The sequence below is a fragment of the Schistocerca cancellata genome, chromosome 8 (assembly GCF_023864275.1).
Source record: "Schistocerca cancellata isolate TAMUIC-IGC-003103 chromosome 8, iqSchCanc2.1, whole genome shotgun sequence".
Taxonomy (NCBI): Eukaryota; Metazoa; Arthropoda; class Insecta; order Orthoptera; family Acrididae; genus Schistocerca; species Schistocerca cancellata.
This window is the reverse complement of record NC_064633.1, coordinates 313,345,806-313,352,120: the sequence shown is the minus strand read 5'-3', so window position 1 is coordinate 313,352,120 and position 6,315 is coordinate 313,345,806. Positions and strand designations below refer to the sequence as shown.

General features: G+C 42.1%; 1 pseudogene; it reads left to right on the top strand.

Moving 5' to 3' along the window:
- The first annotated feature begins 579 nt into the window (after positions 1-579).
- LOC126095959 (5S ribosomal RNA) lies at positions 580-697 on the top strand (annotated as a pseudogene).
- The last annotated feature ends 5,618 nt before the right edge of the window (positions 698-6,315 follow it).

Below are 6,315 nucleotides of genomic sequence, written 5' to 3'. Positions count from 1 at the left end.
AAGAGAACCACCTGTATGAATATCAAGAACTCAGATGGAAAAGAAGGAAAAGCAGAAAGGTGGAAGGAGTATATAGAGGGTCTGCACAAGGGAGACGTGCTTGAGGGCAATATTATGGAAATGGAAGAAGACGTATGGGAAGATGAGAAGGGAGACATGATACTGTGTGAAGAATTCTACAAAGCACTGAAGACTGAAGTCGGAACAAGAACGCGGGAGTAGACAACATTCTGTCAAAGCTACTGATAGCCTTGGGAGAGCCAACCATGACAAAATTCTTGGATCTGGTGAGAAAGGTGATGAAACAGGCGAAGTACCCTCAGAAGAATATAACAGTCCCAATTCCAAAGAAATCAGGTGCTGACAGGTGTGAAAATTACCGAACTATCAGTTTCATAAGTTACGGTCACATAATACTAACACGAATCCTTTACAGAGGTTTAGAAAAACTGGTAGAAGGCGACCTCAAGGAAGACCAGTTTGGATTCCAGAGAAATGTAGGAAGAAGCGAGGCAATACCGACACTACGACTTCTCGCAGAACACAGGTTAAGAAAAGCTAACTTAAATTTATAGTATTGCCAACGGCCTTGCCGCAGTGGTAACACCGGTTCCCGTCAGATCACCGAAGTTAAGCGCTGTCGAGCTGAGCTAGTTCTTGGATGGGTGACCAGCCGGTGTGCCCAGCGCTGTTGGCAAGGGGGGTGCACTCAGCCCTTGTGAGGCAAATTAGGAATCTACTTGACTGAGAAGAAGCGGGTCCGATCTCGTAAACTGACATACGGCCGGAAGAGCGGTGTGCTGACTACATGTCCCTCCATATCCGCATTCAGTGGCACCTGTAGACTAAGGATGACACGGCTGCCGGTCGGTACCGTTGGACCTTCATGGTCTATTCGTGCGGAGGGTTACATTTATAGCATTAGAGAAAGCTTTAGACAACATTGACTGGAATACTCTCTTTCAAATTCTGAAGGTGGCACGGGTAAAAATCAGGGAGTGAAAGGCTATTTACAATTTTTACAGAAACCAGATGGCAGTTGTACGAGTCCAGGGCCACGAAAGGGAAGCAGTGGTTGAGAAGGAAGTGAGGCATGGTTGCAGCCTATCCCCAGTGTTATACTGAGCAAGCATTAAAGTAAGCAAATGAAAAATTTGGAGTAGTAATTAAAGTCCAGGAAGAAAAAATAAAAATTTTGAGGTTTGCTGACGATTTTGTAATTCTGTCAGAGACAGCAAAGTATTTGGAAGGGCAATTGAACGGAATGGACAGTATCTTGAAAGGAGAATATAAGACGAACATCAACAAAAGCTGAACCAGGATAATGAAGTGTAATCGGATTAAATCTGGTGATGATGAGGGAATTAGATTAGAAAATGATACACTTAAAGCAGCAGATGAGTTTTGCTATTTGGCCAGCAAAATAACTGACGATGGTCGAAGCAGGGAATATATAAAATGTAGACTGGCAATGTCAAGAAAAGCGTTTCTGAAGAAGAGAAATTTGTTACCATCGAGTATAGATTTAAGCGTCAGAAAGGTCTGAAAGTATTTGTATGGAGTGTAGCGCTGTATGGTAGTGAAACATGGACGATAAACAATTTCGACAAGAAGACAATAGAAGGCTTTGAAATGTGGTGCTACAGAAGAATGCTGTGATGGATACATCACGTAACTGCTGAGGAGGTACAGAATAGAACTGGGGAGAAGCGAAACTTGTGGCATAGCCTGACTAAAAGAAGGGTTTGGTTGCTAGGACACATTCCGAGGTATCAAGAAATCACTAATTTAGTACTGGAGGGAAGAGTGAGGGGTAAAAATCGTAGAGGGAGACCAAGAGATGAATACAGCTAACAGATTCAGAGGGATGTAGATTGCAGTAGTTACTAATGAAGAAGCTTGCACACGATAGAGTAGCATGGAGAACTGTATCAAGCCAGTCCTTGGACTGAAGACCACAACAAAAACAATATTCTCATACACATTTGTGAACATTTATGGGTCTTTTTTTTTAATTTCTGCTCCAACGTTTATATTTTCTATGAAAAAAACTTTATCACTCGTTTCCAACGCATGTGTATTTGTTCCTTGGGGTTGAAGGTTCAAGTTTGATTTCTCGAATATGTCGACCAAGTAGCTCAATTTCATCACAAACAAACCATCTCAAAAATTCTCAGCTTCCAGCCGCATTTCCTTTTCTAGTAAAATGAGGATTTCATTTCTTAATTGATAAACTCGTTGCGAAAATTTCGCACTTGTTAATCATCTTGCCACGCAATAAAGTAGTAAAGTTGGTTGTGCTACACCCAAGTCTTTACAAGCTGCAAAAAGTGATCTTGATTTTAGGGGCCTCATTTATATATAACTTACAACCATAGTTAGTACAATATTCGGACTGGGACTAATTTCTTTGGAAACCAGAGCTTCTCTGTGGATCATGTAATGTGTTCAGGCGCAACGCGGGACATTTTTGTTTCACAAATGCTTGTATACTATGGAATCTTATAGACATTGAACTATCGCCATCAATGCATATTCAAGTGCAATTTTTCCATTCTGTGTTTGCCTTGTTTATAAAATCATTTAAGATGATAAATAATACTACCGCTTCTGCTTTGAGATCTATTGGGTTGCAGAAAAGTAGTCCTTTTACTGCTGACATATCATCACGAACTCTAACATTTAATTTATGTATTCTTTGTAATTTTTAAGGTATGTAACTTTGTAACTTCATCATCAAAGTGCTAAAAATATCTTATGAGGAAGAGGGGGGAGGGGAAAAGAAAGTTGTGACTGAAAATTGGTTCCCAAATACTGACAGGTTGAGAAACGCTGCCCTAATGTGTTCCTTATCTCCATTGTGTAAAAACATACAATATAAAGCCCAAGACCAATAAGAAACTGCCCAATTTCGTTATTTCTTGAATACGAGGACACAGACAGTATGTTCGAAACATCCCGGTGGATTAGAGCAGGGCCTGGGTCTGGACTCGAACTGGGGGGCCTATCAGGAAGCTTAAAATCAGCGTACACCGAGCTGCAGAGTGAGAAATCATTTTGGAAACAATCCGCCACCCTGTGACTAAGCCATCTCTCCGCAATCTCCTTTCCTGCAGCTGTAGTAGACCCACAAGTTACGCGGGAGAACTGTGTAATCTAGAAGGTAGGAGACGAGGTACTGGCGGAAACAATAATATGAGGGGTGGTCGCTGAGTCGTGCTGGGATTCCTCAGCCTTCAGAATACGACACTTCGTACCAAAATTTTTCTAGAGTTTTCATTTACAGTATATAGATATTATTTTCTTTCATTTCAGTTAAAAACACATTATACCTTAGTTGTCTCAAGAAGACTGAGCAGTTAGCTTCTCCTTAATTCAGCGCAGTTTTAATTTTTAAAATCGATTATCGCATTGAAGACGATTATTTTCCGTCAAGTGGATTCAATCATTTGGTCCCAGCTTCGCTCCCCGGTCCGGCACACTGTTTTAACTTGCGATAGGCAGCAAACGTGAAAGTTTATTCCGGACACAGTAGCTTTGTCTAATTGTTTGAAAATTATCTGTTGTCGTCTTCCGGATATCGATGATTCTTTCGTACTTCGTTATTAAAATCACGCCATTATAGCAATCCTATACCTTATGATACTTGTATTTCTTCTGTTAATGTTCAAATGTGTGTGAAATCTTATGGGACTTAACTGCTAAGGTCATCAGTCTCTAAGCTTACACTACTTAACCTAAATTATCTTAAGGACAAACACACATATCCATGCCAGAGGGAGGACTCGAACCTCCACCGGGACCAGCCGCACAGTCCATGACTGCAGCGCCGTAGACTGCTCGGCTAATCCCGCACGGCTCTTCTGTTAATAATCAGCTGAAACCGCACCAGTTTGTTAACTTTTCTTCATCTATAGGCATTTGTAACCTGAGTTACGCACTACAAGAAATACTCCTTTTAGTCCATAGCGATGTTAGAACGTGGCTCTCTCCCTATGTGGAAGAATTCAGTTACGACTGCTTTCAAGGTTGAGTTTCTTACCAAATAATATACAAATTTTCGTTTATAAAGAAAACGATTTTCCTTTTTCCAATAGCGAGAACAAACGTTTGTCTTACGAACGAATACACTATGTGGATAATGGTCACATCAGCAGACTTGAAGAATTCAATTGTTCACATCTTTCATTTTTATGTCTTTGTAATATACACATTTTTAACAAGACTTCAAGGAGATGCTTTTAACAAGTGATGCTTTCCCTCATAGACTTGCGCAAATAATGTCTCTTGAACTCTGGACGTGCTGCTGGAAAAAATATCATATACTGTGTACAAAAATATAAAGTTTGTCACATATCGTAATCCAAATGCTACCATTAAGCATGAACTAGGCGGATTGAATTAACAGAGGGAACCGATATTTTTCGGTCCACGTTACTAGCCTGTCTTCATGGCAGAACTAGTTACTCGATCCGAACTACGTTGTTCCCTCCCTCGATACGCTACTTTAAAGGGGTCTCGCGTCTCTCACAGATAGTAGGCGTCAAGTCTCCAGTCCGTTTTCTAGCTACATCCAGTGGCTCTATTCACGGGAGGGCGTGGTAAGATTGCGTGCTTGCCAGTGCAGAACGGTTGGCACTGTCTCCTTGCAGCATACCGACTTCTAATGCCAGATCGTGTTAACGTGCTGCGAATGGTAGTGCCCGCAGAAAAAGCTGAAACTCAATATCTCCTTTTTCCAGCAAAGAACAAAGGTTTCGCCCCTTTTACCATACTCGATTCTATGAATGCTGTTGCTAATAGGACAAATAAAACGCCAAGAGTGATGTCGGATAGATTTGGCATTACACTGGTGTCCAAAATCAAAGCAACAAACGGAAACTTTGCAAGGTTGCGTTTATTTTGCCACGAAACAGTATAAACAGATGATAGTAAAGTAAAAACACTGTAAAGAACACAGAACGTAAACAACTGCAACATGCTCGAAAGTAGACAAAAATGTTCTTCTTTTTTTTTTTCAACTCAACGGATTTGCGCACACATTCCGACAACAAGTTAATGTGCTCAGTATGGGGTGCGACCACCTCTTGCAACAATACAGGCCTGATAACGACGGGGCATATTGTGAATGATGTCATCAGTCTCATGTTGAGGCAGTAAAGCCAATTCTTCCTGCAGAGCTGCTCGCAGTCTTGGAGAGAGGTGATGCAAGCTGTCACCCTGGTACATCTCAGGCATGTATTAAGGGATTCAGATGGGAAGAGCGACCAGGCCACGCCGTGCGTGCAATATCTTCAGTTTCCAAGAAAACATCAACCACCCGTGCTCTATGAAGTCGAGCATTATCGTCCATATACAGGGTGAGTCAGCTAACGTTACCGCTGGATATATTTCGTAAACCACATCAAATACTGACGAACCGATTCCACAGACCGAACGTGAGGAGAGGGGCTAGTGTAATTGTTTAATACAAACCATACAAAAATGCACGGAAGTACCTTTTTTAACACAAACCTACGTTTTTTTAAATGGAACCCCGTTAGTTTTGTTAGCACATCTGAACATATAAACAAATACGTAATCAGTGCCGTTTGTTGCATTGTAAAATGTTAATTACATCCGGAGATATTGTAACCTAAAGTTGACGCTCGAGTACCAGTCCTCCGCTGTTCGATCGTGTGTATCGGAGAGCACTGCAACATACATCGCGTTTCTACAGAATGATCTGCCGACGTTGCTCGAAAATGTCCCACTGGAAACGCGTCGACGTATGTGGTATCAGCATGATGGTGCACCTGCACTTTCCGCAATTAACGCTAGGCTGACCCTTGACAGGATGTTCGACGGGCGTTTCATAGGACGTGGAGTACGCATAAATTGGCCAGCCCGTTCTCCTGATCTTACACCTCTGGACTTCTTTCTGTGGGGTACGGTAAAGGAGAATGTGTACCGTGATGTGCCTACAACCCCAGACGATATGAAACAACGTATTGTGGCAGCCTGCGGCGACATTACACCAGATATACTGCGGCGTGTACGACATTCATTACGCCAGAGATTGCAATTGTGTGCCGCAAATGATGGCCACCACATTGAACATCTATTGGCCTGACATGTCGGGACACACTCTATTCCACTCCGTAAATGAAAACGGAAACCACGTGTGTACGTGTACGTCACCCCTCATGGTAATGTACATGTGCGTCAGTGAGAAAGGGCAATAAAAAGGTGTTAGCATGTGGACGTAATGTGCTGTTCCAGTCTCTTTTGTACCTAAGGTCCATCACCGTTCCCCTTGGATCCCTACGTAATTCG